At 39.6% G+C, this 12,304-nt stretch overlaps 1 pseudogene; it reads right to left on the reverse strand.

Moving 5' to 3' along the window:
• Positions 1-9,749: 9,749 nt before the first annotated feature.
• LOC142447425 (U4 spliceosomal RNA) lies at positions 9,750-9,828 on the reverse strand (annotated as a pseudogene).
• Positions 9,829-12,304: the final 2,476 nt, after the last annotated feature.

Genomic DNA, 12,304 nt, shown 5'->3' on the forward strand with positions numbered 1-12,304 from the left:
ATCAACAGTGGGGTAGTTAGGGCTCCAATCAGAGTGAACTAAATCAGAATCTCTGCGGTAAAAGAGAGGGTAAATTACCCAAGTTAGGTAAATTGAAGTTCATGGAAGGGAAAAGATTTATCTCAGGTCACTTAGCAATTAAAAGCACAACTGGAAATAGACTCTAGAACTCTTTCCAACAAAGTTCTCACTGTGACAGTGATGCGAAGCATATTCACGTGAGAACCAGGGTCTCCATGAGGGAGTGAATTGGGCAACGTGTATGGAGAAATGCAGCTGGAAAATTCAAATGTTCTGGGCATGCAAATTGTCCCAGGAAGGGAAAAGATTTTCCTACATTTTATTATCAAAGGCTCTGAGCATTCATATCTTTCCTGGGTCTGTAAAACCTGTTCACTTCATTTGAGCCAAACGGCTATGGCCAGGGGAATCGAAAGACGGGTGTTTGGCAACTCGGGACCAGGCCCTCCTCACAGAAGCACAAGTGCAACCGTGTGACTGGGTCAGGACAGTAATCATCGAGTGACACTAAAAGTTCTTTTCCAACTGCCTGTATCTAACCATGTTCTACCTATCACAAATCTGATTTTTTAAGAGACTTCAAGTGCATAAAATTGAATTAAACATAATTCACGGTTCGTAGCTCGCTCTCCTCATTCATCCAAGCATGACTAGGTTTTATTTGTTTATTAATTTCTTGCCTTGTTTGCTTTTGACACTAAGTTTTTCCGAGAATGCTGGCAATAATGCTCACAAACCCATACATGCTTCTCCCTCTCTACCTAAAGGAGTTGACAAGAAGAATTATGTGTTCATATATCCGTTATTTTCCCTTCTATGTAGTTTGATCTCATCTATCTGTATTGCTAACAATATTTCTTTCTTTAAGAAAGAAAAAATGTTCATTTTTAGTCAATTTTAACTTTATAGGTTATTTAGGAGTTTTTTAATAACAAGAATATATTACTTCTTGGAATTTGTGGATTTACTATTTTTACTTTACATTATACTTCAAAGGATAATTTCAGAGTAGGGGAGCTGGAAGATATGACCTTAGTCAACAGATCAAAGGGAATTTCCACATAACAAGATAAATCAAAATCATGTGCCTGATAAGATAAAATGAAAGATACATAGCATTGGTTTTGGGATACTCTGGCCCAAAATGAATAACCGAAATCGAATCATGATAAAACATCAGAGAAACACACATTGAGGAGTAGGCTGTAACCCCACTGTAGCGTTCAAGAATGGGAAGCTCCTGAGAAGCCAAAGTCAGATTGAGAAACTGTCCCAAACGAAGGGCATTAAGTAGACACAGCGATTATTTACAATATTTTGTTACAAACTAGACTTGTTTTGTTTTAGCTCTAAAAAGTCTTTTAAAACAATTGAGAAACTTATGAGGTTTGAGTAGTAAGCAGTAGTCACATATCAATAGAATATCTTTATTTTGATGGTTGTATTGTGGCTATGTAAGAGAACGTCCTAGTGCGTAGAAAATATAGCCTAAAATATTGGGGTGTTGTTTTAGTTATCCCGTGCTACTGTAACAGAAGTGCTGCAAATAGATGGCTTTAAAAAACAGAAATATATTTTCTCACAGTTTAAGAGGCCAGAAATCTGAATTCAGGGTACTGACTTTAAGGGAAAGCTTCTCCTCTGTGAGCAGGTCATTATCTGCTTTCTAATTCTTTAGAAAGCTCCATATATCTTTGCATGGATCTACCCTTATCTCTACTTCTCAAAACAACAAAACAACCCCCAAACCCAAACTCGCTGCCACTGAGTGAGGCTGACTGATAGTGATCCTATAGGGCAGGGCTGACCTGTTCTGAGAGGTTTCTGAGATTGTAATTCTTTATGGAAGTAGAAAGCTTCATCTTTCTCCCTTGACCACTGGTGGTTTTGAAAAACCACTTTGCTTATTCTCTTTTATATCTCAAAGAGATAGACTTAACTGACACTCACAGTAATCTTGTATCTTGTGTCATTAGCAAAACAAGGCCATACCATTCCTGAAAGCAATTATAACCAAAGGCATAGAGGTTACGCTTCACAGACCATATTTGGGGGCATATAATCCAATCCATAACACTGTACCTTTGCCCCCACATTTCAGGTATTGCCACATGTGAAATATATTCATCGCATCACCCAAAAGTCATATAGCAACTCCGAGAGCAAAATTGTACCTTTTGAGTCATTAAAATCAAACATGAGTGAAACTTTTGGTGTAGTCCATCATAGGCCAAAAGTCTGCTTTATCTGTAAGCCTGTGAAATCGGAAATATGGGCTACCTATTTTCAACGTAGAATGGTAGAGCAGGAACATGGAAGACACTTTCACTACAAATGGGAGAAATTGGAGGGGGGGACAAGAGCAGCGATACCAGGAGGGGAAGGGGACGGTGGGGGAGCCGATCACAATGATCTACATTTAAAAAATGGGTGAAGGGAGACATTGGACAGTGTAAGACATGAAAAATAATAGTAATTTATAACTTGTCAAGGGTTCGTGAGGGAGGGAGGTGGGCAGAGAGGGGGAAATGAGGCGCTGATACCAAGGGTTCAAGCAGGAAGCAATGTTTTGAGAATGATGATGGCAACAAATGTACAAATGTACTTGACACAGTGGTTGTATATATGAATTGTGGTAAGAGTTGTATGAGCCCTCAATAAAGTTATTTAAAACAAAAATGAAAAAAATCCAAGAGAGTCAGACAACTCAAACTCACTGCCCTTGAGTCAACTCCTACTCATAGTCACCATAGAGGACAGGGTAGAATCGCCCCTGCGGGTTTCAGAGAATATAACTCTTTACAGGAATAGAAAGCCTGGTCTTTCGCCCATGGAGCGGTGGTAGCAGCCCAACACATAACCCACTACACCGCCAAGGCTCCTTAGAAACAATACAGGCAGTGAGGAAGTTCGAAACTCAGCAGAACAATTTTCATTAGCCGACAACCTTGAAAAGAATCTTCTGTTATTTAGGACAATTTAGGCAATGGTTCTACCCTCCATACTCTGGGGGATGCCAGGCCCTCAGAGCTCAGGTAGGAGGACCTAGCCCTACTCTGCCCCTAACCTTCAACTCTGCCTTCTAGACCTACAGAGACAGCAACTCTGCTCCCTGAACTTTAGCCCATCACATTCTCTTACTCTGTTTGAGTAGAAACCCTACTCCCTCAGCACCAGCAGGTCCCATTCTTCTGCCCCTTGGACATGGCAGGCCAATCCTCTCAGCTTTGGACAGCAACCCTAAATCCCTGTCACACCTTGATAGCAGTCCCACAGTCTAGAACTGAATTTGTAACTCTTTCAAACCTAGCAGACTGTGGTCCAACCTTTTGAGATACGAGAGACTGTGTCCTTACCCCCTTGAAATCAAAATGGCCCTACTTCCCATATTCCTTCCAACAGTCTGCCCTGCGCCAGGGATGGCCTTTTGTTCTTTTTTTTGCCTACTTCCTGCCTATAGGTTTCCAAGAGGCAGATAATATTCATCCCTTTTGTTCTTTCTCTGTCCCTTTTAGTCGATGCTGGTGGCTTTCTGCTGTGAAATTTGGTTAGATCCATCAGTGACAGGCTTAATGTCTTTAAACAAACTTTGTGTAGCTACATCCTTTGTGAAAAGTCTAGGACATATGTTCTGAGTTTGTACAACAGAATTTTCCAAATCTTTTATTTGTGTTTTTGTTCTGCAAAGTTTAATTTAATCTTTTTCCTACTTTCTAATGGACGGCAAGGAGAAACTACAAGGAGTTTTTAATGCCTTGTTTAGAAATCTCAACCAGATTTCTAAGTTCATCACTAATGAGTTCTATCTTCTACCAAACACTTAAATATAATTCAGATAACTTCTTTGCAATTGCATAAAAAGATCATGTTCCCTCCATTGTCCAACGACATGTTCATCACTTTCTTTGAAAGTTTCACCAGAAGAATATTTTAGGTGTTATTTCTAGCAATATGCTTTTGCTTTTTGCCATATATATTCTGTAAAATGATAGAGATATATCTCTATTTACTTCCTTGTGAACCTACACCATATTGCCTTTGATGCCTACAATTCGACCATTAATATCTTCAAGACAATCTATAGACTTTTACTAATAGAAACCTTAACATTCTTCCAGCCACTACTTATTAACCAATCCTAAAACAACTTCCACATTCTAGGCACCTGTTAGAGCAGCACCCTAGTGTTCCAGCACCAAAGTCTGTCTTGATTATCTAGCGTTGCTAAACCAGAAATGCCTCTAATGGAGGATTTTAGCAAACAGAAACTTACTACCTCACAGCTTTTGGTGTTGTTGACAGATGGCATTGAGTCTGTTCGGATGGACCTGTGTATGACAGAATGAAAAGTAGGCCAGTCCGGTGCCATCGTCATGATTAGGGCCGTGGTTGAGCCTGTTGTTCTAGCCATGTTGCAGCCACTGGGCCAATCCATCTTCTTGATGCTCTTCCTGTTTCAGTGACTGCTATGTTTTTTAAGTATGATGTCCTTTTCTAGGGACCGACCTCTCTTGATGACATGTCCAAAGTGCATGAACTGGTATCTCACCACCTTCAGTTCTAAAGAGCATTCTGGGAGTCCTTTTCCCAAGGAACCTTTGTATGTTCTTCTGACAGTCCCCTTACTTTCCCTTTTCATTTCCAACCTCACAATACAAATGCCTCAGTTCTCTTGTGCTCTGCCTTATGCATTGCTCAATGTTCAAACGCATATGAGGTGGTGGAAAATAACATGGCTTGGGTTAGGAACAACTTAGTCCTCAGATTGACATCTTTGCTCTTCAGGACTTTGAAGATATCTTGTGCAGTAGAGTTGCCAAATGCAATGCTTCATTTGGTTTCTTGATGATTGCTTCAAGGAGCATTGATTTTGGACCCAAGTAACATAAAATCCTCAGCAACTTGAATTTTTCTGCATTTATCAGGATGCTGTCTATTAGTCCAGTTTTGAAGACGTTTCTTCACTTTATAGTACACTGCAATCCATACTGAAGACCGCCCCGAAGGTCTTTGAGAGCTTCAAGTTCTCCTCACTTTCAGCAAATGAGGAGAAGACTAGGGGTCAAAATTGGAGCACTGGTTCTAGGGAAAAGATTTCTCGAGTGGAAATAAATGAGGAGCTGCTACCAAGGGCTCAAGTAGAAAGCAAATGTTTTGAAAATGACGATGGCAACAAATGTACAATTGTGCTTGACACAATGGATAGATGGACAGATTGTGATAAGAGTTGCAGGAGCCCCCAATAAAATGATTTTTAAAAAAGAAAGAAAACGTTTTCTCTCTGTGTCTGTTTGGAGGAAAGTCTTTGTCTTGCCAGCATCTACTTCCTGGCTAGGAAGTCGGTGACCTCTTGGTGTTGCAATGCTCTTATCCCATCTCTGCTTCTACTATGGGTTTGATATCTTTTATATAACTTGAATAAATTCTATCTCATTAACATAACAAAGTCCATTCTTAAGTAGGATTATAACTACAGGCACAGGTTAAAATCACAACACATATTTAGTGTGTGTGTTGGGGGTGGGGGCAGAGGGAGAGAGAGAAGGCACAATCCTATCCTTAACAGGGATAATAAGGCATCTTATTCTCAAATGATTCAGGGGAGAAAAATACTCTTTACTCTATTTGCAAATTTTCTGTAAGTATGAAATGTCTTAAAATTTAAAAAAAAACTTAAATAAACCCCAATTGCATATTGCTAAGACTCATCAATATTTTTCATATCACTCAAGTTCCTGTATTTTGACTGCTTAATAATATGATACTACAATTCATTTATGATACTTACTATCCCTTTGATGGCTTTTGAGTTTTTTCATTTTGTTGTTGGGATCAGTGCTGTTATAATAATTTTGTACATCTCCTGGTATAAAATGGTGACATTGCTATGTCATAGTTTTTTAATGTGCCATGGATTGAATTGCAGCCCCCTCCCCCGCCACACACACACACACAAATGTACCAATTTGACTAGACTATGATTCCTTTGTTTTACAGTTAGATAAGGATAAAGTATGACAGTAATGAGCCTTTATTATGTGGGCTGATTTGATAAAACAATCAGGTATAAAAGGATGAGGGTGAGATTTAACACCAGCAATCATGTCACAACCCAGATCCAATGAAAGGGAAACATTTGTGGGGTGTGGCCTGCAACATCTTTTATCTTACAAGAGATTAAAAAAGAAAAACAAAAGATAAGTGAGCAGAGATCAGAGGGATCTACTACAACCAAGAAAGAAGATCCAGGAGTGGAGTCACCTATTTGTCCGTGGATTCCCTGCAGTGAGCAATTCCTCTCACTGCCACGGAGTTGATTCCAATGCAGAAGGGCCCTCAAAGACAGAGTAGAACTGCCTCGATCCAAGGCTTATTTTATATATATATATATACATATATATATACATATATATATATGTCATTTAGTGAGGGCTCTTACAGCAATTATGACAATCCAGACATCAATTGTATCAATCACATGTGTGCATATGTTGCCATCATCCTTTTCAAAACATTTTCTTTCCACGTGAGCCCTTGGTATCAGCTCTTCTTTTTTTTCCCTCCCTCCCTCTTCCTCCCCCTTGTGACCCCTTAATAAACTATAAATTATTGCTATTTTCATATCTCACATCAACTGCTGCCTCCCTTCACCCACATTTCTTTTGTTCATCTCCCTCAAGGCAGGGGGTGTTATACATTGATTAATGCAGTTGGTTCTCCCCTTCTCCCCTTCTCCTCATGGTATTGCTACTCCCATTCCTGAGGGGGTTATCTGTCCTGGATTCTGTGTGTAGAGAGCTCTTATCTGAACCAGTATACATGCTCGGATCTAGCTGGATTTGTAAGGTAGAACTAGATCATGATAGTGGGCGGGGGGTGGGGGGAGGAAGCATTAAAGAACTAGAGGAATGTTGTGTGCTTCGCTGGTGCTACACTGCACACTGGTTGGTTTGTCCCTCCCTTGTGACCCTTCTGTGAGGGAGGTCCAATTATCTACAAGTGGGCTTTGAGTCTCCACTCTATACTCGCCCTCATTCACATCGATATGATTTTTTGTTCTGGGTCTTTGATGCCTGATCCCTGATCCCATTGACACCTCATGATCACACAGGCTGATGTGCTTCCTCCACGTGGACTTGTTGCTTCTCAGCTAGATGGCTGCTTGTTTACCTTCAAGCCTTTAAGACCCCAGATTCTATATCTTTTGATATCTGGGAACCATCAGCTTTCTTCACCACATTTGCTTATGCACCCATATTCTCTTCAGTGATCATTTCAGGAAGATGAGCATCACAGAATGCCAGTTTATTAGAACAAAGTGTTCTGGAGTTGAGGGACTACTTGAGTAGAGGTTCAATGTCTGTCTGCTACCTTAATACTTAGCATATAAATATATGGACTTACATCTATTTCCTTGTAATTATATATAAATATATTTATATATGTACATGCCGGTATTTTGACCTCTATAAATGTCTTTAGTCTCCTAGTTCTTTCCTCTATTTCCTTTTACTTTCCTCCTCTCTGGCTATCATGTTTGACCTTCATTCAGCTCTCCATGGTTCCTCTCAGCTACATTGCACTTGATCAAACCCCATTAGGCATTCATTGCACTTGATCAAACCCCATTAGGCATTCATTGCACTTAATCAAACCCCATTGGGCATTCTACGCCCTGGCCATCAATTTTAGTTCTCTTGTTGGTCCCTTGTTCCTGAGTGTGTGGGCTCCCACATCTTTTCCCCCCTCTCCCATGTCCCTCCATAACTGTCAGTCCCATTGTTTTCTCCTCAGGATTGTTTTTCTTGCCTATCTAATATAGATAGACATATAAAAAAGAAAAGGGTGGGGGAAGGAGCCTATAAATAGGTCTAGGACTGTCTGCAGACCCTTATGAATGTTTTCCAATCAGGTCTGATAAGGGTGCAAGGCTGATAATATTTATAAAATTTCATCTTTGTCCTGAGAAGCAGCTTGTAGGTTTGGACTACTGGCCTTATCATTAGCAGTCCAAGGCATAACAGCTTAGTGCCACGTGGGTTCCCTGAGAATCTCTGAGACAAATTAATGCCAAAGCACATGGAGAGCTATAAAGAATGCCAGGCCTACGGTTGGGGAAAGGATACAAGGAACCTTCTCCTAAACTGTAAGCTAACCCAGAGAGAAAGCCTTCCCCTAGCGTCTCGAGCTGGTGTCGTGGATTTGAATTCTCCAGGTCTGAGAGAATGAATGTATTGTTGACACCATCCATGTGTGGTAAATCTGCCGTGAAACCTCTAGAGACCTAATACCCGTTGCTATAACAAAAATATCACAACGGGATGGCCTAGCAGGTACACATTCAGTTTTGAACAGGCTAGGAAGTGTACATTTGAGGTGCCGTGTCGAGAATAAAGTTCTTCCTGTTCATTCGGAGGAGAAATATACCTCGACTTTTCTAGTGTGATAGTGAGCGTTGACGTCAACTTGCACCCTGCTAATTGAAAGGGCAGCAGTTTGAACCCGCAAGAAGCTGTGTGGGAAATGGTGTGGAAGTTTTCTGGTAGAAAGATTACAACTTTGGGATCTCTATGGAATAGTTCGACTCTGTTTTAGAGGGTTGCTATGAGTTTCAATCAACTCGGTGGATATGTTTTGGTTTAGGTTGTATTAACCTTAACTATAACCAAGTTGTTATTCTATGTATACATATAAAACTACATATATATATGTAGTTATATATATATAATTATATTACATATAGCTATAATCTACAACCAAGTTGTGGTAATAACAAGATGGAGAAAAAAATGTAAGGATTCAATTGGAATAAGAAGGCTTGTTAGGCAAGATAACCTAAGATCAGAAAACTAGGAAATATAGGTTCCCGAGGGCCAGTGTATATTTAGTCAATGCCAAGGTGTCTTGTACATACAATGCAAAGTAGATATTGGGTTCGCTCTCTCCAACCTTCAATAAAATGAAGAAACTCGGGATCGAATAGGAGAATTCTGCCTATTGCGCTGACAAGGAAGCCCAGGACATCAACAGATTTGGATCAGTACCCAGGCTATTTCCACCGCTGGTCATTTGTTTTTTCATCTCTCTTTTGAGAGGAATTAATTGATTCATCTTTTTTACAGACTTATAGTTCAAATATTCTCTGAGCACTTCTATACAACATACAATCAAACTGACGCTACTCAACCATTCTAAACTGCCAGACAAAGGGGAGGTTCTCCTTTCTCGTCCTTGCATGTTCCGTAGGTGCTTGGTGGAGAATCATTTCTTCCTCCGTCCAGTCATCCCTGGATGAGCTCTTCACCATGATGTCTCCAAGAAAATAGTTTTGAAGGCCCAAGAAATATACACACTACAGTAAAAATACAGTGGCCACAAACCACTAATCCCCAAGTATTCCTTTAAAAAAAGCTTTATATAATAGCAGAACAGACCCCATTTATAATAGCAATACTATATAACATACCTAGAAATAAATGAAATGTGTAAGACCCTTATAATAAAAACTATATAATGCTTTTGAGATTAAAAACCACTTGAACAAATGAAAAAAAAACATTCTATATTATTGAAAGGACTTCTCATCATTACAAAAACAAATGTTAATTCTTAGTAAGTAATTGTGGTTTTGGTTAATCTATAAAAATTGATACCATCCCACAACTATACCATCCAAATTTGTGCGGGGTTGGGGTGTGCGCGGTTGGAAGACAATATGTACACTTACAAAGTTTATTTGTTTTCAATTAGCAATAATCGCGCCTCGGGTAAACCTCATTGGCTACGATATTGCCACTGCGCAAAGCTTACAAAGTTTATTTGTAAGAATAAACAAAAACCATAGCTAGGAAAAGTCTGAAAAGGCAAAGGGACAAGGACAAGACTTACCAAATATTAAATTGTATTATTCTGTATGCATTACAACTCAATGTAAAGAAAACCCAAATTCTCACCACTCGTCTAATAGACAACATCATGGTAAACTAGGAAAAGACAGAATCAGGATTAGGAAGTCAAAGCTGGCAAGACAAAGACTTGCCTCCAGAGCAGCCACAGAGAGAAAACTTTCCCCTCGAAATCAGTGCTCTAGTGTTAACTCCTTCTCTTTTAAATCGCCAGAGGCCCAACCTCACTTGCTGAAAGTGAGGAGGCCTTGAAGCACTTACCAATGCAGGTCAAAGACTACAGTCTTCCGTATGGATTGCTTAAATATAAAGAAAACAAAAATCCTCGAAACTGGACTAATAGACAACATCGTGATACAAAGTTTTTTAAAAGGAATACTTGGGGATTAGTGGTTTGTGGCCACTGTATTTTTACTGTAGTGTGTGTATCCCTCTGACCTTCAACACTATGGTTCCTGGAGACATCACGGTGAAGAGCTCATCCAGGGATGACTGGATGGAGGAAGAAATTATTCTCCACCAAGCACCTACGGAACATGCGAGGACGAGAAAGGAGAACCTCCCTTTCGTCTTGATGGTTTGTCAACTTCATGAGAAAAGATTCAAGTTGTCCACGATTTGATTTTACTTGGGTCTGCAATTCATGCTCATGAAAGCAACAGTCAATGTTACATTTGGCATGTCTCTTGCACAAGATATCTTTAAAGTCCTAAAGAGCAAAGACGTCAATTTGAGGACAAAGTTATTCCTAACCTAACCCATCTTATTTTCCACTGCCTCATCTGCATTTGAAAAACTGAGCAATACATAAGAAAGACCACAGGAGAGTTGATGCATTTTTATTGTGATATTAGAAAAAGAAAAATTGTGAAAAGACAACTGAAAGTAGCATGGACTGTCAGAAGAACAAACAAACCTTTCTTGGAAAAACTACAACCAGAATGTTCCTTAGAAATGAGAATGGTGAGAATTTGTCTCACAAGCGTTGGACATATTGTCGGGAGAGACCAGTTCCTAGGAAAAGACATCGTGTTTGTTAGAGTCAAAGGGCAGCAAAACAGAGAAAGATGGATTGACACAGTGGCTGCAACCATGGCCTTAAACATAACGACAATTGTGAGGAGGGCACAGGACTCGGCAATGTTGAGTTGTTTTGTACGCAGGGTCACTTGCGTCAAAACCAACTCAATGGCACCTAACAACAGCAACATATAAGGTTGCTATGAAAGGGGGGGGGGGGTCAAATGGATGGCCATGAGTTTATATGTATATGACTTTGCATCAGGTAGAGAGAAATGGGTTTGGGTTTTATAGTGTCTTTATAATTAAAAGAACCGAAGCACTGATTCTTTTACAAAACTGATAGAAAATTCAAATGTCTAAAGGAAATAATTAGCATTTTTTATTACACATTGGGCTGCTAACCACAGGCTCACCAGTTCAAAACCACCTAGTACTCCACAGCAGAAAGATGAGGTTTTCTACTACAAATAAAGGTTTACAGTATGGGAAATGCACAGGGGCAATTATGAGTGAGAGCCCCTCTAGGGCTACTGTGAGTGAGAATTGACTTGGTCATAATGAATCGGGGTGAGTGAGAAACAATACAGAATAAAAAGTGATCTCAAACTATTGGGTACAAGATGAGTTTTTCAGTGATTCTTGTTGATACAACTTGTTAACGATCTGGGAAAAAAGGATGTAGAAAACTCATCTAACCACAGTGTAAGCCTAAAAAGAAGCAACTATTTCAATATAATAATACATACATAAAAGTAAGACACACACACACAACCTGTGGATGAACTTGTAATTTCAGAGCAGGAGAAGCTTTCTGGAAAACTGATACAAAATTCAAAAGTCTAAAGGAAATAGAAATTTTGATTAATAATTCTGGATATCCAAATACCACAATCTAATATAAAAACCTCAGAACAAATTGAGAAACATATGGACAACTTATACCATGAGGATTCCAAAAGTTTGTGAAAAATGGATTTAAAGCTAATGGAATTTTTCCATGAACTGTTTGAAAACCTTTTATACACTAAAGAGGTAATTTTCCCAACACTTAAAGAGCTCCTCCAGAGCAACAATAAGCAAAACCAATAACCTAACGGGAAAGGGCAAAAGTACCCCTTTGGAGTGAATGAAGAGTAGCCTCCTTGATTAATTTGTTACCTTGAGTCAAGGTACCGCTGTCCGTGCACTCTCACCTTCGGCCAAAATGCCACACTCACTCTCCTCTAAATACACTCTACGGTGTCACAGGCTTTACAAGGAGTACTGGGAAAGATACGTACTGTGGAGGCAAAGAAATATGAGCTTAAGTTCTGGCGCTGCGGATGATCAGCTCTGTAACTCTTGGAAAGCACCAT

Source organism: Tenrec ecaudatus, chromosome 4, assembly GCF_050624435.1.
Source record: "Tenrec ecaudatus isolate mTenEca1 chromosome 4, mTenEca1.hap1, whole genome shotgun sequence".
In the NCBI taxonomy this organism is placed as follows: Eukaryota; Metazoa; Chordata; class Mammalia; order Afrosoricida; family Tenrecidae; genus Tenrec; species Tenrec ecaudatus.